The 22313-nt window shown below is 40.9% G+C and overlaps 1 long non-coding RNA gene across 1 annotated transcript in view; it reads left to right on the forward strand.

Annotated features, from left to right (window-relative positions):
- LOC144599150 (uncharacterized) overlaps positions 1 to 19721 on the forward strand; it is a 52267-nt gene extending 32546 nt beyond the window's left edge. The window contains exon 3 of the long non-coding RNA XR_013547968.1: positions 19565 to 19721. This is a non-coding gene — a long non-coding RNA (uncharacterized LOC144599150). The remainder of the gene's footprint in view (positions 1 to 19564) is intronic.
- Positions 19722 to 22313: the final 2592 nt, after the last annotated feature.

A 22313-nucleotide genomic window follows, 5' to 3' on the forward strand; every position in this document is an offset into this window, starting at 1 on the left:
ATGTATTAATTGTAGCCATTCCAATGCCCACCACAGCCTTTCTGAGCAGTTCTCTGCATTCAGCATTCATGAGCAGCAAATGGTGGGGAATCTTAGGAAATAAGCCAAGAATAATGATCCCTTTACTGTGTTTATTTAAATGATATCAATTCTTTTGAAACTAATATGATGAAATCCTCATTGCAACAGGGGACAGCAAAGTTTATTATAATCGCTTGCCGAAATTTCTAGACTTTGAATGCTTATGCATTATAAAATGAGTTTAATTTAATTCCTGACTGTCTTAGAATGGGCGGCACCATGGAACAGCGGTAGAGTTGATGTCTTACCGCGCCAGAGACCCGGATTTGATCCTGACAACGGGTGCTCTTTGTCCAGAGTTTGTACGTTCTCCCTGTGACCACTTTGGTTTTCTCTGGGTGCTCCTGTGTCCTCACACGCTCCAAAGACGTACAGGTTAGTAGGTTCATTGGCTTTGATAAAATTGTAGATTGTCCCAAGTGTGCAGGACAGTGCTAGGTGATTGCTGGTTGGTGTAAACTCAGTGGGAGGGCCTGTTTCCATGCTGTATCTTTCTAAAGTCTCTCTAAAGTCTAAAGCAGGACTTCAACTGTCTGTTGTGGTGGATTCTCGGCCATTGATTTGTACTTTAATCCTCCATGCTAACTTTTCTTTCTCCTGTTCTATGGAGGCCATACATCAAAATTCAAGATAAGCTGGGGTGTGCCAACAGGTTCCAGCAGTACTACGTGCAAGCATGGAAGTCATGAGCTTGAGAGCTGAACTTGGCCAGCAATTTCCCTCCATACTCCACACTTGGGACCCCTTGGTGAGGCATGAACTTGCTAGAGTTTTCAATCATAAATGCTGAGAAAGATGCTTATGATTTTACACTTGGTAAGACTGAAATGATCCACATTAGAGGTTCAATGGTTTCTTTATTGTCACATTTTAGAAGGATGAGGGGGACCTCATTGAAACTTACTGAATAGTGAAAGACCTGGATGTGGATAGGATGTTTCCACTAGTGGGAGAGTCCAGGACCAGAGCCCATAGCCTCAAAATAAAAGGACACAGAAAGGAGATTAGTAGGAATTTATTTTGTCTAAGGGTGGTGAATCTGTGGAATTCATTGCCACAGATGGCTGTGGAGGCCAAGTCATTGAGTATTTTGAAGGCGGAGATTGACAGATTCTTGATTAGTAATGGTATCAAGGGTTATGGGGAGAAGACAGGAGAATGGGGTTGAGAGGGAAAGATAGATCAGCTATGTTTGAATGATGGAGTAGGCTGAATTGCCTAATTTTTCTCCTATGAATTATGAACTTATGAGGCATGCTATCCAGACAAACCATACCATACATAAGTACAATAGAACTCTTCTGGAACGACATGTTGAATGTTGCCATGTTTCGGAAACATCTTGCACTTCCAAGTCTCTGCCTCTTCCTCGGGTAATATCTCAGCATATCATGGCCTTTTGCTGGATAACTGGGATCTTTAAAATGCTCTTATCTAGTGCATGCCATTTTCTTCAATTTTCTCTAACCAGGACTTTCACCTCCAAGGGCTAGAACCACTTAATCTCCTGCTGAGATGCTGTGGCCCGTGTTGAATATACTTCATTTTGTTCTACAGAAGGGAGAGAATGATGTTGACGAGTACAGTGCAATGTGTTTGTATGATGTGATCACCATTGAATAGCTAGCAGCATGGATGACAAAAGGTATATTTAGTTAGTTTAGTTTAGTTTAGGTTAGAGATACAGCATGGAAAACAGGCCGTTGAGTCCACCGTGTCCGTGCCGACCATCGATCACCCATACATTAGTTCTATTCGACACACTAGGGACAATTTACTGAAGCCAATAACCTACAAACCTGTGTACCTTTGGAATGTTGGAGGAAACTGGAGAACCCGGAGAAAACCCATGTGGTCACAGGGAGAACGTGCAAATTCCATACAGACAACACCCATAGTCAGAATTGAACCTGGGTCTCTGGCACAGCAAAGCAGCAACTCTACACAGCGCGACTGTACCACCCTAAACCCTGTGCCTCCACTGTGTATATAGGATATTGGATATATGGTTACTATATGAGGGTTAGGTGAGGTTTTTGAATTTTAGGTAGATGTCCTGGTTGAAAGAAATTGAATTGTAAATGAGTGATATAGGTCCATTAGCACAATTATCAGTAATACATTGGTGGGTGATGAGATGCAATGATGTATTCAGTGACCCTGATTATTCATGTGAGGCAGTGAATCCATGTTTAGTTTCGAGATACAGCGCAGAAACAGGCCGTTCGGCCTTGAGTCCACATTGACCATCGATCACCCATTCACACTAGTTCTATATTATCCCACTTTTACATCCACTCCTTACACACTCGGGGTAATTTACAGGGACAAACTAACCTACAAACCTGTAGGTCTTTGGGATGTGGGAGGAAACTGGAGCATCTGGAGGAAACCCACGCAGTCACTGGGAGAATATCCAAGCCCCACACAGACAGCACCCGTGGTCAGGATCAAATCAAGCTCTACCACCGCCCCACTGTCGCCCAATGTTCTTGGGTTTGATTCCTGTCCATCTCAGTTGGTGTTCCCACCATTGCCGCACCATTGCAGAACTTCCAAATGGGTGGGGTATCTCTCCCCCTGCCCTCCCCAACCAAAACATCCAGAGTCATGGTGGAAAATGTGTGTCCTTTGCCCATGTTCAATCATGATTTCCAACAACTGCTAACGTTCGAAACACCTTGAATCATCAGCTACAGTCACATAGCGTCTCCCATTGCAAGATGCAGACTGTTTTGGTTGTTGCTGGCTAGCTTGAAGATGCAAGCCTCTCACAGAGTTGCACCTTGTGTGCATGCAAGGTTATGTAGCTTGAATTCTGTTGGCACCATGTATTGGTCAATTGGTTAATCGCACATCATAGTTCCTAAGTCAGTTTTGTAAAACAAATAAGACTGCAAGTGCTGAAATCTAAAAAAAGATTTGGAAGAACTGAGCCAATCAAGCAGCATCTGTGGATAGAGAAACCAATTAACTGCTCAGGTTGAAGACCCTTTATCGCCATCTTTGATCTGAAATGTTAACTAGTTTTCCACAGATGCTGCTTGACTTGCTGAGTTCTTCCAGCATTTCTGTTTTTGTTCTGTTTCTGCTTTCGTTCCCTATAATTTAGTTCCCACTAACCATTTCTGAAGAAAAAAATCAAATCATGATTGGAAAAGATGAAACAGATGGTAATTGGCTCAGATTATGAAGAGTTGTGAGATGACAATCACTAATATTCAGGTTTTGGTTTCGGTTTATCATTGTCACGTGTACCAAGGTACAGTGAAAGGCTTTTCTTTTGCATGCTATCCAATCAAATTAGTTAATTCTGTACATAAGTACAATCAAGCCAAACTCAAGTACAATAGGTAGAGCAAAGGGGAAGATATAGGGTGTAAAATACACTTCTTCGCATTGCACTGCAAGTCCAAGATTTAAGAACGAAGAGCTCCGACCAGAAATATTAATTGTTTATCTTTCCATAGATGCTGCCTCACCTTCTGAGTGTTTCAGTTCTTTCTGATTTTATTTCACTTTTCCTGTACCTGCAGTTTTCTGATGTTCAAAATGTTAAGATTATCAGCATACGAAAAAGCAGACAAGACTTATTAAGGCAATCATTTGTTGTCATTTTGAATGGACTGCCTGAACAGGGGGTGGTGAATCTGTGGAATTCATTGCCGCAGATGGCAGTGGAGGCCAAGTCATTGGATATTTTTAAATCGGAGATTATTAGGTTCTTGATTAGTAAGGTGCTAAAGGTTACGGGGCGGAGGCAGGAAAATAGGATTGAGAGGGAAAGGTAGATCAGCCATGATCGAATGATGGAGTAGAATTGATGGGCCGAATGGCCTAAATTTGCTCCTATGTCTTATGAGCTTATGAATGCTTTTGCAGCTTCACAATTATGTTTCGGAAAGAGAATGGATAGATAGTTGAAATCAAAATTTTTGCTGTATCATATGGAAAGGGCTTAGAAACATTAAGAGCAACTGGATACTTTCAAAAACCTGGCACACAAATGATTGACTAAATATTCTTATCCTGTGAAGCACATAACAGCAAAATTCAACTTTCTCTACTGTAACAGATTGGCTGAGAAGACCAAGTAACTGTTTATGTTAAAGACAGTGAGAATTTTATTATTCTATTCATAAATTATCACATGAGGTATTGGATTCTAGAGTAAACCAGGGAGTAATTTTTAATAAGGTTTTTTTATGACACACTGTTGTAGCAAAGTTAATGAACAGATAGTTCTTGTTATTTTCAGTTGTTAATGATGCTTTTCGCATCAGTGAATAAAAGGGATCGAAATTAAATATTAACAGCTTCTGACGGTACAAAGTTATCACTCATTTTTCATAACGCTCACCAGAAGCTGCGCCAAGAAAATCTACTTATTTCAGTGGGCGTGCAATGCACAGGTCTGACAGAGAGTTATTATAACTGACTTGGAAGCTTCTGAAAATGACTTATGACAGAAAAACAGCCTTCAGTCAGCTTTACTGTAAATATCTTTTGCTGAATTTAAGGAGAGGTTGAATGATTTGACCAAATGCGGGAAGACGAGGAGCGGATCTGAAACATGCATATTCAGCAGGGTGGAAAGATATAATTACCAGAATAAAGAGACAAGGTAAAAGACTGTCAAAAAAATTCATGGGAATTTTCACATGACAAATTGTGTAAATGTGGAGCAGTCTGAACCTTTAGCATTTAAACAGAGCACAGTTTAAATGAAAATTTACAATCGCCCATCCATTATTCTAGCACTACAGGGCCGAGGGACAGTCAAAAATCTGATACAATTAATCAGGATTTGACTGATTTTGACTCAAGCACTGCCCCATACTGGCAGGTTTCTTACCAGCATCCTTATTTCATACCTAAATAGTTTATAAGGGAAATACTCAGTTAACAAATTTTATTCTTCATAGTTAACATGCAACATTTCACTCGGGCATTTTCCATCAAAAGTTTTATGTTAGATGTTTTAAACTTTCCATCTTATCAATAGTAAAAAAGAATTGTTGTTTCCACTCTAAGTTTTGAGTGTGTTACACAATACTTGCCATCACTTCTTCCTTTATTCTTGCTAAGTTCTGATCAGATGTATCACAACCTGGGGACATCTCACAGCACCTTACAGCCAAGTATGTTTGAAGTGTATTCATTGGTGTAATATAGGAAATGTGTTATCAAATTTTCACACATTGAAGTCTGAAAATAGCTATGGAATATTGACAAGAAAATCTTTCTTTTTTGTGGTGTTAATTGAGGGACAGGTATTTACCGAGCTGCCAGAAAGAAGTGTTCTGATTCTCCTCAGAATAATGCCATGATGTTTTACATGAGCAAAAGCAAGCTCAATGGTGTCTCAAATGTCCATCTCCCTCCAAACCAGCCCCCCACCTTCCACCATTGAAATATCAGGATATTAAGATAGATTCTGTGTTCAGATCTCGAGAGTGAACTTTGAACTCACTATATCCTCACTCAGAGGTAAATGTTTGGTAGTGCTGACATTTCTGAAACTCAAACTCAGAACCAAATATATACACCTGGATTAACATAATTTGTTTTAAAGTCATAGAGCTGTACAGAATGGAAACAAGTCCTTCGGCCCACCTGTCCATGTGTCCAAATTGGCATTGTGGGCTAGTTCCATTTGCCTGCATGTGGCCTATGGTCCTTAAAATGCTGCCGATCCATATATCTATCCAAATGTCTTTTAAAAGATAATTGAATCCACTTCTATAGCTTCCTTTGGCAGCTTATTACAGATATTGACTACCCTCTGAGTGAAAAAATTGCCCTTGACATCCCTCTTAAATCTCTCTCCTCACTTGAATGGTATGCACACTAGTTCTAGAATCCTCTACCCTGGAAAAAAGATGGTTGGCATTCACTTTTTCCATGCCCCTCATGATCATGTAGACTTCAATAAGGTCACCCCTCAGCCTCCCACTCTAAAAAAAAAACTGTCCCAACCAATGCAACCTCTCCTATAACTCAAGCCTAAAAACACAGGTTACATCCTGGTGAACCACTTTTAATATTAAGATGCAAATGTTTGAAAATATACCAAAGATCTAAGTAGGAGAGTGGGAGAGTCGAGGACTAGTGGTCATAACCTCAGAATTAAAGGACGTTTTTTTAGGAAGGAGATGAGGGTAATTTATTTAGTCAGAGGGTGGTGAATCTGTGGAATTCTTTGCCACAGAAGGCTACGGAGGCCAAGTCAGTGGGTATATTTAAGGCAAAAATAGATAGATTCTTGATTAGTATGGGTGTCAGAGGTTATGGGGAGAAGGCAGGAGAATGGGGTTAGGAGGGAGAGATAGATCAGCCATGATTGAATGGCATAGTAGACTTGATGGCCCGAATGGCCTAATTCTGCTCCTATCACTTTTGATCTCATGATCTTATAATCTAAGAGCTAAGTCAAGTGAACTCCATGATAACTGAGTATGAAGTGTTTTACGGTGTAACATGGTTTGTGTGTCTTGGTGGTATCAATGTGTGTTCTTTCAAGATGAAGCGTTCCCATGTTTTGAAATTGAGGGTCTTTAATACAATTGTATGTCAGGTTGGAGGCCAGTGTCTAGTGGAGTGCCCCAAGGATCTGTGTTGGGTCCACTGTTGTTTGTCATTTACATTAATGATCTGGATGATGGTGTGGCAAATTGGATTAGTAAATATGCAGATGATACTAAGATAGGTGGAGTAGTTGATAGTGAGGTAGATTTTCAAAGTCTACAGAGAGACTTGGGCCTTTTGGAAGGGTGGGCTGAAAGATGGCAGATGGAGTTTAATGCTGATAAGTGTGAGGTGCTGCATTTTGGTAGGACAAATCAAAATAGGACGTACAGGGTAAATGGTAGGGAATTGAGGAATGCAGTGGAACAGAGGGATCTGGGAATAACTGTGCATTGTTCCCTGAAGGTGGAATCTCATGTGGATAGGGTGGTGAAGAAGGCGTTTGGTATGCTTGCCTTTATAAATCAGAGCATCGAGTATAGAAGTTGGGATGTAATGTTGAAATTGTACAGGGCATTGGTGAGGCCAAATCTGGAGTATGGTGTGCAGTTCTGGTCGCCAAATTATAGGAAGGATGTCGACAAAATGGAGAGGGTACAGAGGAGATTTACTAGAATGTTGCCTGGGTTTCAGCACTTAGGCTACAGAGAGAGGTTGAACAGGTTGGGTCTTTATTCTTTGGAGCGTAGAAGGTTGAGGGGGGACTTGATAGAGGTTTTTTAAATTTTGAGAGGGACGGACAGAGTTGACGTGGGTAGGCTTTTCCCTTTGAGAGTGGGGAAGATTCGAACAAGGGGACATAGCTTCAGAATTGAGGGACAAAGGTTTAGGGGTAACATGAGGGGGAACTTCTTTACTCAGAGGGTTGTGGCTGTATGGAATGGGCTTCCGGTGGAAGTGGTGGAGGCTGGCTCGATTTTATTATTTAAGAGTAAATTGGATAGGTATATGGATAGGAGGGGATTGGAGGGTTATGGTCTGAGTGCAGGTAGATGAGACTAGGTCAGGGAGAATGGTCGGCGTGGACTGGTAGGGCCGGACAGGCCTGTTTCCATGCTGTAGTTGTTATATGTTATATGTTATATGTTAATAGTAGTATTGGATCGGAGCTCATATCAAGACCCATCAGCCCACTCTGACCATTGAGCACGCATTTACCCTCATTCCATATTATTCTCCCCAAATTCGTATCAACTCTTCCCAAATTCAGCTGCACACAAGAGTCAATTTACAGTTGCCAAATAACCTACACAAATAACCGGCCGGCCGGCACACAATAGGGATGTGGGAGGAAACTGGGTCCCCTGGAGGAAACTCATATGGTCACAGGGAGAATGTGCAAACTCCACACAGAACACCCGAGATCAGAATAAAACCTGGTCCCTGGAGTTGTGAAACAGCAACTCTATTCGTTCCTCAGTGTGCCCTGAAAATTGTGCGACAATATATTTATGGCCATGTTTGATATAGGTAGAACATAGAACAGTATAGCACAGGAACAGGCCTTTCGGCCCACAATGTCCATGCCGAATACGATGCCAAGAACTCTTAGCTCCCTTCACATAATCCATGTCCCTCCATTCCCTGCATAGCCTTCCAAAAGTCCCTTAAATGCCACAATCTTATCCGCCTCAACCACCACTCCAGGCAAAGTGGTCCTGTGTAAAAAAACCTGCCTTGCACAACTCCTTTAATCTTTGCCCCTCTCTCCTCTAGTATTTTTCCATCCTGGGAAAAGTTTCTGTCTGTCTACCCTATTTATTCCCCTCATTTATATACCATGTGACAATTAATTCTCGTCTGGAAGATTCCTTCATCTCAATTATAATGGTGTGGAATAACGTAAGGTCAATATTTTCAATTTTTATAGGCCAATTAACATATCCGATGTCTTATATTTGGCTGATGTATATGAAAGTGAGTCATGGTCATGGTCTGTTTACAAAGCCATTCTTTTAATTTCAAAATGATTACTGCTTTCAATGTATATTAGAACTGATATTCTGAAGACCAGTTTTTCTTTTGAAGTAATGTGCAACTTTCACATAATTTCATAACCCTTGAATAATCCCTAACAACACAATTCAAGAGGAAACTGTCTGAAAGCTAATTATTTTCGATGTCCGGATCATATTTATAATGCTTTAATCTTTTTACTTTCTCTCATTAGTTTTTTTTAACTAAGTTATTAACTTCTAAAACTCATTGTTTGTCAGATCGTATAAACTGAGTTGTCATCGGGCAACAGTCGTACTTTAACAATGAATTTTGGCGAGAGTATGGTTTTAGCAAAGATTTGAAGCAACGTGAACATAGAACACAGATCAGTGAAGCATTGGAAGAGGCCCTTCGGCCCATGTGCCCATGGTGAGCATGGTGCTAAATTAAACACAACCCTTCTACCTTCACGTGATCCATATCCCTGCATTTCCTGCATATCATTTGTCTATCTAAAACCCTCTTAAATGCCACTATCATATCTACTTCCACCACCAGCCCTGGCATTTGTTATTCTTTGTGTAAAAACACTCGCCCCGCACATCTCCTTTAAACGTTCCCCCACTCACCTTAAAGCTAAGCCTTCTAGTATTTAACATTTCCACCCTGGGAAACCCATTCTGATTGTCTACCCTGTCTATTGCTCTTCTAATTATATTACCCTCTTTTAGGTCTTCCCTCAGCTGTCAACACACCAGAGAAAACAATCTAAATTTGTCTAATTACTCCTTTTTGCTAACACCCTCTCATCCAGGCAACATCCCAGTAATGCCTCACATGAATGGCCATATTGTCCCACAGAAGAAGAGGTTGGGGGAAAGTGTGGACAGTTAATGCCAACAGATTACCATGTTTTGTTTTAAAATTTTGCCTTAACCAGTTGGAAGAGTAATTAAAATGAGTAGAATCTAAATATTGGTGACACCAGAGTACAAATCAATGCTAGTAGATCATAAGAATAACCATTTTGGGTGATTTGCCATAAAATGTGGTTGTAATGATCTAATTTGTAATAATTCTTCAGAGATGACAATAACACCACTCTCACACAACCATGGTGTTTTATTTTGCATTCTATTAAGACCAATCCTTAGACGCTTGAGCATAAGATCTCCAATCTGCTGGAGGAACTCAATGGTCAGTCAACATTTGTCGATGGAAATAAACAGATCACATTTTGGACATTTTGGACATTTCTTCATATTGATGGAGTAGAAGGGAGATAGCTGGTAGAAAGAGGTGAGGGGAAGAGGTGGGGCACATCACACTGTGCATGCACTTAAGAGTGTTAAAGTTTAATTATTTATCATATCATATCATATATATACAGCCGGAAACAGGCCTTTTCGGCCCTCCAAGTCCGTGCCGCCCAGCGATCCCCGTACATTAACACTATCCTACACCCACTAGGGACAATTTTTACATTTACCCAGCCAATTAACCTACATACCTGTACGTCTTTGGAGTGTGGGAGGAAACCCACGCAGGTCACGGGGAGAACGTACAAACTCCTTACAGTGCAGCACCCGTAGTCAGGATCGAACCTGAGTCTCCGGCGCTGCATTCGCTGTAAAGCAGCAACTCTACCGCTGCGCTACCGTGCCGCCCATTTAGGAGGCTGTTCCATGACAGATGTTTTGTGGAGGTTATTCCGTGGGTCCCATAAATGTTGGTAGAATTGGGTATTGCATGTGGTTGATGACATTGAGTAAGTGCCTGAGACAGGGTAAGCATTAGGTGCGCTAATGTGGATCAGGTTAAGAACTGAGCCTCCAAATTGATGATTGGTGTGTTTTCACCTGGAAATAATTGCTGACTTCAGGAAAGATCAAAATTGGATTAGGTCACACCTTTTTCACAAAATGTTTGGGCTTGTGTTTTAATTTATATTCTTTGCCTGTATTACAATGGACAAAGAATTACATTATTTTAAAGATACTCTTCGGTTTCCCTGTAAATGGTTTTTTAAAGAATTTTTCCAATGACTATAAAAGATTGTTACTGAATTTGAATTAGGTCATCTTAAGGCTACGTTGTCAAACTGTTAGAGTAAATTTTGGTCAAAACTTATTAGAGTTGAAGGATATTTTGTGAAGAGCTTTATGTACTGGAAACTGCTAGTAAATGTAAGAAACAAAAAAACTGGTGAACAGTAGGATTAAATGTATTCTGTTGTAGTCCTAGAGATTTGGGTTTATCTGCATGCTATCTTTCTGGTCTCTTGAAGCCACAAAAGAGCTTTGAGTGTGACGAGGAGCACAATCAATTCTAAATCTTCTACAATATGGCCATAAAGCCAGAGTACTAAACGTCTCTGGTTTTAGGCATTATTGTCATAGAGCCAGGGAAATCGTGTACAAATAAAAAAGTTTAGAGATACACATAGAGCAAGGTTTGAACACAGAGCAGCCCTTCTGCTGTGCACTGCACTTTTCCCCTTTCCTCTTAGATTTTAGTAAGTGGCTTAGGGCCAAGGAGCCTTCTCTTGTCACTATTTCCAGTTCTAATAAGATGGTTTGCACTCAGCCCAGAGCTCCATGTTCTATTTCTATCTTTTACGGTTGGATAATTGATAATACCTGGTCTTTCCTTGTGACCTATATCTCAAAATTATTCCTCCATATTTTTTCGAAAGCTTCTGCATCAAATTCATTTTAAATTGAGGAAAACCAAACTGAAACTAATATTTCAAATCGTGATCCATAATTTGTCATGACTGATAGTCAATTGCCACCAAGATGCATCCTGGTATTTAATTAGCTTTGTTGATAGCAATTGCACTTGACTGGAAAGCTTTAGTGAACTCTCAATTATCACATCCAAATCTTTACATTATTCTCTTCGATATAAAGTACAAATGTGGATCCCATCACTCACTTTATAATCTTTTAGTTAGTTCACAACAAATCAGTATGCACATGGAGCAACAAAGTTGGAATTGACATTTAGGGAAAAAAATATCCTCTAATGTGTGATGAAGAGTTGTATTTAGGTTGAACTCTACTTCTGTATTGAACTAAATGGGAGAAACTTACAGAAGTAGGCTTTTAGATTTTACACTTTAGAGATACAGTACAGGAAAAGGCCCTTTGGCCCACTGAGCATGGAATTTCTGAGCATGGAATTTCTGAGCTTGGGCCTTGATACCTGAAGGCTGGTTTGCCAGCTGTTGTGAAGCCACACTCAGAAAGAAAATAAATTGCTTCAACTTGGAAAACTCAAGGTGAAAAGTCTGCTTAACATTTTTTCTCATCTTCAAAAGGACTCAAAGTCCAATTCCTTATTTGGATATTAAAAAAATGCAGATGCTGGAAATCTGAAATAGAAACAGAATATGCTGGAAAATATGCTGGAAACTCTCAATAGGTCAGATGGCATATGATGAGGTACTGATGCTACTGAGGTACTGATGAGGTACTTTGACATGAAGCATTAACTGGTTCTTTTAGTATTTTAGTTAACTTTAGAGATACAGCATGGAAACAGCACTGAGTCAACGCCAAGCACCAAGCACCTGTTCACATTAGTTCTATATTATCCCACTTATGCACTCTACACACCAGGGGGAAGCCAATTAACCTACGAACCTGCAAGTTTTTGCTCGCTGACCTGCTGAGGTTTTGACTTTAGAGATACAGTGTGGAAACAGGCCCTTTAGCCCACTGAGTCCGCAGCGATCAGCGATCACCCCGTACACTAGCACTATGCTACACACTAGGGACAATTTACGATTTACAGAAGCCAATTAACCTACAAACCTGTATGTCACGGTAAGAACATACAAACTCCGTACAGACAGCACTGTCAGTATTGAGCATGTGTCTCTGGCACTGTAAGTTAGCAATTTTATTGCTGCGCCACTGTGCTGCCAAGTCTTCTGGTATTTCCTGTTTTTATTTCTCATTTGAGTATTTCCAGTAAGGAACGGAATTTGCAGAATGATTCAACAGCAAACCACTTGCACAATATCTTTCACAATCTGGGTTTTAAATATTCTTCCACCTTTGAACTCGTGCCATGCTCAAGTTTGTCATGAGAACTTGGTGAAAAGTTTGCCCTTTCTTGTCACTTGTGTATTTGTTCTTCCACCTGCGTGGAATGTTCTTGGTTGATATTTAATTTACATTTGCACTCTACTGATGGTGTCTTTACAAATTTAGCTGTAAAAATCTTCCTGCAGACAGCACACCGACTTCCATTACACTTTATTCATCACAGTTTAGCGCATCCTCTACTTTAATTTAAGCATCACATGAGAGACCAGCTGCTGTAATAATATTTCCAGCACCAATTCACCTGAACAGGCAGAGATTTCTAACCTCAAAATGGAAATGCTGTTCAGTCGTTATTGTGTTCCTTCATATTCTCGGCTGTCAGTCAAGGGATTCCCTTCAGAGAATATGCTAAAAAGGAATGCAGATATTTCACCAAGTAATGAGCTGTGAAAGATAAAAGGACACCTTAGATGCAGCCAGGAATTTGCACTTCAAGAACATTGCCTGAATATAGCTGAAGTGCTTACTTAATTAAAGATAGATTAAGTTAGTCAAACATAATTTCCCTTTAACAAATTGATGCTGAATTTCAAATTAATTTTTGTCCTAGATTATTGTCTCTAAAAGATTCTCCTCCACCACCTTTAATCTAACTGGTTTATTCATTTCCCCTGTTTGAACCAAAGATTAACATTTGTGCTCCTCCATTTTTATGGCATCATTACCATATCCAAGGAGGATTGGTAGGCTGTGACCAGAGCGTCCATTCACCATGACTACTCTTGCTGCCCTAGAATACATTCTCAGCTGACACAGTGAGTTTAATTCTTCAAGGAATGCCATGCCTGTAAGACCATCACCCCGACTCATTTTATCCTATTCAAAATTGCAACAGACTCTTTCTTCATTGATCCATCAGAAGCTTCCACTTTTTGTGTAAAGATAGTCACAAGTATTCTGTAAATCAGCTATGTCCCTGTCTTCACCAAATGCCTTGATCCTATTTTGTTGCAGATCCATCTTTCCCATTCCTGTGCCCAGACTTTTATGATTTAAGATTTTTATGTGCATTGGACAGCACAGTGACACAGCTGGTAGAGTTGCTGCCTCACAGCTTCAACCACCCAGGTTTGATTCTGAACTCAAGTGCAAGCTCTGTGTGCTTTGTATATTCTCCATCTGATGGCATCCTATCCCCCCAGCTGCTCTATTTTCTTTCTACACCTTAAAGAGGTCTGGGCTACTATTGGTATTAGAATTGGTTTAATTTAGTCATATGTACCAAAATACAGTGGAAATCTTTGTTTGTGTTCCATCCAGTCAAATCATATTATATATGAGTACAATCAAAGCCATTACAAGTGCAACAGATAGTGCAACGAAAAAAAATACCAGAATGTAGAATATGGTTTTTCAACATCATACCTTTACAGTTACAGAGAAAATGCAGGTTAAAAAAAACTGCAAGGGCTGGAATGAGATTGGTTGGGAGATCAGAAAGTCCTTAGCTCACAGGTTAATTTGCCACTATACATTGTTTCTTGTGTGTGAATGAATGATAAACTATGAGAGAAATTGATGGGAATGTGAGAATAAAATGATTATAGTGTAAGATTAGTGTAACTGCGAACTTGATGGGTGTCTGGATATGATATGCTGAAGGACCAATTTCCATGTTGTTTCATTTTCTGACAAGTTTTCCAGTCAGATGTACTGCTTATCTTTTCCCATAATCCTTTTTATTACCTTTGCCCTTTAGGAATCCCCTACTGATCTTCACACTCTCCAGGGTGGGGCCATTTCTGACCAACTATACTTTCACTCTGCGCTTTACCTGTCATCACATTTACCTTTGGCAACCAACATGGCTGTACAAAATGACCATCTGGCCTTGCAGCTGTCAACGGCCTTTGAACTATTTTTAAATCCCTCTAACCAGCCCTTGTGAAATGTGTAGATATTATAAGCCTTTTTAAAAATCTCATTTTGATGACATAAAGTGTTTGAGTAACCCAGCAGGGTCAGGCAGTACCTCTGGAGAACATGGTGACATTTCAGGTTGAGACACTTCTTCACTCATTGTGGTAAGGGGGGGGGGCAAGCTGGATGAGGGGGCAGGTGGTACAAAGCCTGGCAAGTGACAGGTAGATGCAGGTGAGTGAGGTTTTTGATAGGCGGATGATCGGACAAATGCACTCACCCTGAAACATACTCCTTTTTTCCCCCGAGAATAAATCCTGGCCAAAATAATCCAATATAAATCCACCATGAAATACTCTAAGCAAGAGCGTTTTCTTACACACATTTCAGGAATTCCTTTCCAGCTTATACTGATTGTAAACCTGTCCGCAATGGAAATCCCAGAGTCCCACTTTACTGTACCTTGGTTTACCCTGGTATTAAGTTATACACTAACTTTGGTATTCATTCACAGATTACTTTCCATTGATGAGATCAATTTTAGCTGCCATTCCCCAGAAATCTTGAATGCTGACTACACAACAACTCCTTTCCTTCCAACATGAATCCTGACTTTGGCTACTTTCCGTTTCCTTTCTTATAAGATTTTTGTCCATTTCAATGGTACAAAACCTCAGCATTGGCGACCACTACCCAAGGCCCATCGTTTCAACACAAGCCACAAAATGTGTCGTTGGCATTCATGCCCAAATAAGGAAGAACCTCGTTAAAATGCTTCATCAATGGCCTCTGCTCATGGTGAGGTTCCAACACATGATCCATTGGGCTGATTACATTTCCACTCTGCGGAACTGAATACTGATCAGTCTAATCACCGTCCTTCATGGATTCCCTTGCAGGCTTGTGTAAGGTACTAAAGAGACAGACTTGGCTCTGTTCATCTGGGAGCTTGACTCCTCTTCCATATTCCACAAAAATATTCCAGTTAGCAGCTGGTCCACAATGGCATCCTGCCCAGGCCCTTCATCATGCTGCTGAACTCTACAGCGGTGTGGCTGGAGTTATTGTCAAATCCAAGCAGTAATACAGATGGTAATGTCTGCCAGCTAAAGAGATGTACAGTTTATTTAACAATAAAATGTACCAACACATTGCATAATATGAAGCAGTCGAAGAGGATAATATACATTAAGTGTTTGCCTTTGGACTTTAGACATGAGAGATACAACGTGGAAGCAAGCCCTTTGGCCCGCCGAGTCCACAACGCCCAACGATTAACTCCTGCACTAGCACTATCCTACACACCAGGAACAATTTATAATTTATACAAGCCAATTAATCTTCAAACCTGTACGTCCTGGGAGTGTGGGAGGAAACCGGAGCACCTGGAGAAAATCCACGCGGTCACAGGGAGAACGTACAAACTCTGTACAGACAACACCCACAGTCTGGGTAGAACCCAGTCTCTGGCGCTGTGAGGCAGCAACTCTTCCACTGTGCCACAGTGCAACCCTTGTTATGAAGGGAGTCATCTGAACACTTACAGACTCTTTTCTTACCTGCTTTAACTGCACTTTATTCTTGATGGTTTGTGATAATAATGCAAAAAAAAGATATCATTCACTGTGTTTATAACGTAGTGGACTTGCTGAACCACCATAAACTGTATACCCATTTTTGAAGTACAAGAGATTGCAGAAACTGGAGTTTTGAGCAAAAAAACAAACTGTTGGAGGAACTCAATGGGTCAGGCAACAGAAAGGAGGGAGGGAAAAGATACCGACCTGAAATATCATCTGCCCATTTCCCTCCACATAAGCTACCTGAGGTACTGTCTTCCAGCAGGGTTTTTTTTGCCCATTCATGAGATTCTATTTATGGATACTCTTCAGAAAATATAGTTTTTCAAGGGTATACAGCCATAAATTTTAATATGGCGAGGAAATTCAACAAAGCTTAATGTAACTGACATTAAATGTGTGCATTTTAGATTGCACTGCCCTTCTCGTTTTCTCTCTCTCCGTGCCACACCCAGGTACTTACCCGTTCTCCCACTATCCTGCAGTTTCTGCCTCCTCCCATCCCCTTCCACTGTATCCCTTCCTCTGGCTTCGCATTTCACTCCTCTTCTCTCCTCATCTGACACCCTTTTGTGTCCTTTGCATCTCTAGCTTTTGTCACTTACTCCAGCTACCTGACAATTTAACCCCCCCCCCCCTCTCCTGTACCTAGCTATCACTTGCCAGGCTTTGTGCTGCATGCCACCATTTCCTTTCCAGCTTTCTTCTCCTTACTCCAATCAGTCGCTTTGGTGGCTCAATACCTCTTACCAATATGGCCATTTGATAAACATTTTTGAGTTGTTTCTGTATTTGAATAGATACATTATAAAGAGGTGACAGTTACTTAAGGTAAAGTTCCAAGAAATTTATCCCAGATGTCCAGGTATAGGTATATTCCACGAACATTATCAAGATAACATTAATCTCTGAAACTCTAAAACCATGAACACTCAATGAATTAAATAGAAATATGTGTAGGAAAATAACTGCAGATGCTGATACAAATCGAAGGTATCACAAAATGCTGGAGTAACTCAGTGGGTCAGGCAGCATCTCTGGAGAGAAGGAATGGGTGACATTTCGGGTCGAGACGCTTCTTCAATATGAAGAAGGGTCTCGACCCGAAACTTCACCCATTCCTTCTCTCCAGAGATGCTGCCCGACCCACTGAGTTATTCCAGCATTTTGTGATAAAATAGAAATATGTGGTATATTTACAATTTCAGCTTTAGCATATTTGTTTAAAATAGGTTAAAGCATCAGCTATAAAAAGTAAGTGGTTGAATTACAGACAATAATGTTTATGTGTGCAAATATCTTAAGATCATGACATTATTTCACTTGATCCTGATCATTTCAAATTCCAGATGATAAGTCCACAATCTCAGGAGGTTTGGAACATGCTGCATATGATGATTTGTGCCAATAACTCTCCTTGTAGCCTTCAGTATTGCACTGAGGGATATATTCATCTAGGCTTTTAACAAAATAAACATAATCAACAAAACATTAGCTGCTTTTCTGTCGGTAGTTTATTACAAAATCTGTGGCCCTATGGGGAAACATTTCTTTGAATTTATACACATGAGATTTCCATTCTATATTTGAGTCCTGCACTTTGGCAACATAATTAATTTAAAATATAATCTGCACAATTACGATGCCGATGTTTTTCATTAATTCCAAAATCTGCATCATATCCCTGTAATTTTCAATATCTTTAATCAAAACTGGAATCACAACAGTACCTTGAATATTGAAAGTTGCAGGTAAGATGCTGAACGCTGATTTTGTTATAATTGTTTCCATTACCCTAACCTTTACTCTTACTTAGCTGAAGTCTAACAGTCTGATTCAGGTTTAGGTATAGATTTATATTGTCATGTGTACCAGTGAAAAGCCGTGTTTTGTATGTTATCCTATTGGATCAGATAATACGATACATAAATACCATCGTCCAACTTAAGCATGATAAATAGAGCTAATGCAAAGATACAGAATGCAGGATATAGTTCTCAACACTGTAGGCACCAGTTCCTTGGACAAGATTCAATGTCCACAATGGGGTTGAGGTGAATTGGACAGTAGCCCACTTTATAGAAGGACCATTCAGATGGTGGATAAAAGAGAAGTTGTTCCTGAGTCTGGTGATGTGCACTTTCAAGCTTCTGTACCTACTGCCAGACAGCAGGAGGAAGAAGAAGGACTGACCAGGATGGGAAGTCTTTGATCATGTTGGCTGTTTTTACGAGGCAGCGTGAATTGTAGATGGAGTCAAAGGTGGGATGTCTGGTCTATGTGATGGACTGAGCTGCATCTGCAACTCTTTAACAATCCTGTTCTTTTTTGATTGTCCTTTGTTTGTTAATGCTCTTAAGGCTGTACTTTCATTCTGGTTTGCTCACTGGTCTGTTCTGCCTTTTTGTTAACTATCTAATGTGCTGAAGATGTGGATTTTAGTGACATAATAAGGAGGTTTCTGTTCTTAGGTTCTGGTGCATTTATGTCTATGATACACGATGGAGACTCAAGTGGCATGGTGGTGCTGTGTAGAATTGCTGCCTTACAACGCTTTCAGCACCAGAGACCAGGGGCTCGATCCCTACAGGTGTTGTCTGTACAGAGTTTGTACGTTCTCCCTGTGACCATGTGGGTTTTCTCCAGCATCTTTGGTTTCCTCCCACACATCAAAGACGTACAGGTTTGCAGGTTAATTGGCTTTCTGTAAATGTTCATTTTCTCCAGTGTGTGTAGGATAGTGTTAATATGCGGGGATCGGTGGTCGGCGCAGACTCGGTGGGCCGAAGGCCTATTTCCGTGCTATATCTCTAAACTAAACTAAACTAAACTAAAGAACACAGATGATGGACTCCAGACCAACAAATAAGCAGATGCATGGAACTCAGTGGGTTGACCAGCATCTGCGGAGCCAAAGGGATGGTTGCTGTTTCAGATAGAGGCGCTGCATCAGGGCTGAAGTGTAGAGGAAAGATAGCAAATATATGTAGAAGTAAGAGGAAGGGATGACAGAGGCTGGTAGGTGATGTGGAAGCGAATGAAAGGGAGGAAGATAATGGGGAGATGGAGCCAGGTGGAGGAGGGTGAGGGGGGTATTGTTGAAACAAGCTAGTAGGTGATAGATGAATAAAAGAACAACAAATATAGGAAGATGGAGCGAGTTGAGTGAGAGGAGGGTGAAAGGTAGAGACAAAGGCTGGTAGGTGGGAGGTGGAACCAGATGAGGGTGGGACAGGTGGAGGATGGCAGGGGGAGATACCTGCCTTTTAGAATCGGATTCCAGTGAAGTCCGTGGCTAAATTTGTGGTCGTTGCTTCGATGATTAACTAATGGGTTTTAACTTAAAACAGTTTCACACTGACTGTAAAACAATGAATAATAAATACATAAGTACTGACTGTGCATGTGCCTGTGTTTTCCCCATTTACCTATTAAAACCTACCCTTTGTTCTCTTTGTCAAGAACTCTTAGGTTTACACAGTGGCACAGCAGTAGAGTTATTGCCTCACAGCGCCAGAGACACGGCTTCGAACTTGACTACAGGTGCTGTCTATATGGAGTTTGCACCTTCTCCCTGTGACCACGTGGGTTTTCTCCGGATGCTCCGGTTTCCTCCCACACTCCAAAGATGTACAGGTTTGTAGGTTAATTGACTTTGATAAAATTGTTAAAATTTGTCCCTAGTGTCTAGGACAGTGTTAGTGTCCCGGGTGATTGATGGTCGGTGCAGAAGGGCCTGTTCTGCGCTGTATCTCCAAAATCTAAAGTCAAGTCTATAGCATTGAGCATAAGAATTGAAATGTCATGTTGCTGCTGGACAAAAGATTGTTCGTGCTGCACTTGGAGTTTTGTGTCGATTTCTGGTTACCACAGTATTTTAAAAAAACAGAAGAAATTCTTCAGAATGTTGTCTGGAATGGAGGGCTTCACTTAAAAAGAACGATTGGAAACGCTGGGTTTATTCTCACTGGAATGTGAGAGACTGAGGGGTGATCTTAATGAGGAGTATAAATTAATGAGGGCATAGATAGGGGAGATAGTCAGTGATGTGGGAGCATCTAGAAATGGAGGATATTGGTTGAGGGTGAGAAGGGATCTATTTACAGGGGATCTGAGATGATTTTTCACACAAGGAATTGTGGAATATGGAAAGAGCTTCCGGAGGAAGTGGTAGAACGATATGGATGTTTGAAAGTGCTATCCAGTCAAATTATACTTGCATGAGAATGATCAAGCCATACACAAGCACAACAGGTAATGCAATAAGAACTAGTGTGCAGAATACATAGTGTTACAGCATTGCAGCGTTGTAGTTACAGAAAAAAAAGTGCAAGGTTCACAATGAGGTAGATTGGAAGTTCAGGTCAACAACCTACTTTATCAGAGGACCATTCAGAAGTCTGATGACAGAGGGGAATAAGCTCTTTTGAATCAAGTGGTGCATGCTTTCAAGCTTCTGTGCCTTCTACCTGATGGGAGCAGAGGCAATGATTGGTGTATAAATGGTAGATCATATTGGCTGATAGCCCAAGGCAGTGGAAGTATCAATGGAGAAGATAGGGAGGGAAAGCTGGTTTGTGTGATAAACTGGGCTGCATCCACAACTCTCTGCGGTCTTGGGCAGAGTGTTGCCAAAACAAACATTTAATCTTTTCTCCAGAGCATTCAATCAGTGGTAAGTAGTCTATTATATTCCATCTTAAATTATTGTGCTACCATCTATGGACTTTGATAACACATCCATATCTCTGCATTTCCTCACATTAAGCTTCTTGAAAGTGATGACATCTATTGTCTTGACTACATTTAATCTTGTCGATACTAAAGATTGGTTATTCAAACAGGACAGGATGGTGTGTGTAGGGAGGAACTGCAGATGCTGGTATACACTGAAGATAGACAAAAATGCTGGAGTAACTCAGAGGGAAAGGCAGCATCACTGGAGAGAAGGATATAATGGAGAGAATGGTCTCTGGAGAGAATGTAGGAAAAAAACCCTGCAGATGCTGGTTTAAATCGAAGGTAGACACAAAATGCTGGAGTAACTCAGCGGGTCAGGCAGCATCACGGGAGAGAAGGAATGGGTGATGTTTCGGGTCAGAACCCTTCTTCAGACTGATGTCAGGGAAGGGGGCGGGACAAAGGTAGGATGTAGTCAGAGACAGGAAGACTAGTGGGAGAACTGGGAAGGGAAGGGGATAGAGAGGGGAAGCAGGGACTACCTGAAGTTAGAGAAGTCAATGTTCATACCGCTGGGGTGTAAACTGCCCAAGCGAAATATGAGGTGCTGTTCCTCCAATTTGCGTTGGGCCTCACTCTGACAATGGAGGAGGCCCAGGATAGAAAGGTCAGATTGGGAATGGGAGGGGGAGTTGAAGTGCTGAGCCACCGGGAGATCTGGTTGGTTGAGACGGACTCAGCGAAACGATCGCCGAGCCTGCGCTTGGTCTCGCCGATGTAGAGAAATTGACATCTGAAGATGCAACACCTGTCCTTTTACCTCCCACTTTGACTCCATCCAAGTTCATCTGACCAGGTATCATCTCCTCCTCTCCCTGCATCTGTTGAAGTTGATTCTTTATAGAGGAACCTCATCAAGGCATCTACTTGAGGCCATTGTGACCAAGCTCCACCCTGTTCCCATCTGACACCAATATCATGGTCCATACTCATTTCAGAGTCTCTTGTCTAACATTTCTGTTTCTTTCCCAGAGTCACTGAAGCCAACTGTGACATTGCTGCTATTGATTATTGAGGTGAAAATCTCGAATAGAACATAGAATATAGAACATCAAAAAGTACTGGACAGGAACAGGCCCTTTGGCCCATAATGTCTGTGTTGGACATGATGCCAAGGCCAACTCTTATCTGCCTGCACATACTCCATATCCCTCCATTATACAAAAATCTCTTAAATGCCACTATATATATCTGCCCCCACCACCATCCCAGGTAGCACATATAGTCTTTCTGCTAACTGGATAGCACACAATAATAAAGGCTTTTTACTGTACTTCGGTACACGTGACAATAAACTAAACTAAATTAATTAAACTAAATTAAAGTAAAAAACAAGCCCCACACATCTTTATACTTTGTCCGTCTCACGTTAAAGCAATGCCCTCTATTATTTGATATTGCCATCCTGGGAAAAAAGTTCTGAGTGTCTACCCTGTCTATGCCTCTCAAAAAATGTTATATACTTCTATCA

The sequence above is a fragment of the Rhinoraja longicauda genome, chromosome 13 (assembly GCF_053455715.1).
Source record: "Rhinoraja longicauda isolate Sanriku21f chromosome 13, sRhiLon1.1, whole genome shotgun sequence".
Classification (NCBI taxonomy): Eukaryota; Metazoa; Chordata; class Chondrichthyes; order Rajiformes; family Arhynchobatidae; genus Rhinoraja; species Rhinoraja longicauda.